Below are 811 nucleotides of genomic sequence, written 5' to 3' on the forward strand. Positions count from 1 at the left end.
AAGAGGTACCTCAGGAATGAGAGCAACATACAAAGAGGATGAAATTCTGCCCACTCAGTGCTCGCTGGGAAAGGCTTTGTCCATAGTGGGTGTGGTGGGTTTTTTCCTGGGTTACTGGTTGGACTTGGTGATCTTAGAGATCTTTTCCAACTGTGGCAATTCTGTGCTTCTGTGATTATTTGTTAAAATTAAACAGAAATCTGTTTTCTTTCTGTTGGTTGTATCATCACCCCTAGTTCCTGTCCCTCTTCTCAAAGATCCTTAATAGCAAAGGTACTTCAGAGGCAAACATTTGTTTTCTAAAAGGCAGAGCTCATCTTATTTTAGAACCCAGCATCTATGCCAAGACTTCACACTGTGCTGAATGCATTACAACATCTACCAAAAGTGCAAAATACATTTTAAAAATGGCCAGGCAACACACTGAATAGCTGTGGTTTCTGAACACTTGCCAGTTTTAGTTTGAGGGTTTTTTTTTCCCTGTGTAACTTATGGGCACATTGAAAAAGATATGTGTGAAGTGTTCTTGCAATCTACTATATCAAAGCAAGATTTGCAAATGCTTTTATTCACTGAAGCCGAACTTCCCTTATATCCCCACATCCTGAATTACCCCTATATTTCCCTTACTCTTGCCCTTATGTCAACATGAAATACCATATAAAGAAGTCACCTTTGACAGCTTCAAACACCAAAGCTTAAAATACAAGAATCTGGTTATTTTGGGGGAATAGGATGCTGAGACAAGCAGGGTAAAGGATACTATTCTATTTTATAAACATGATAAGTTACCCCACCCCCCCCCCAAAAA

The sequence above is a fragment of the Chaetura pelagica genome, unplaced genomic scaffold, assembly GCF_000747805.2.
Source record: "Chaetura pelagica isolate M959 unplaced genomic scaffold, ChaPel_1.0 scaffold207, whole genome shotgun sequence".
Taxonomy (NCBI): domain Eukaryota; kingdom Metazoa; phylum Chordata; class Aves; order Apodiformes; family Apodidae; genus Chaetura; species Chaetura pelagica.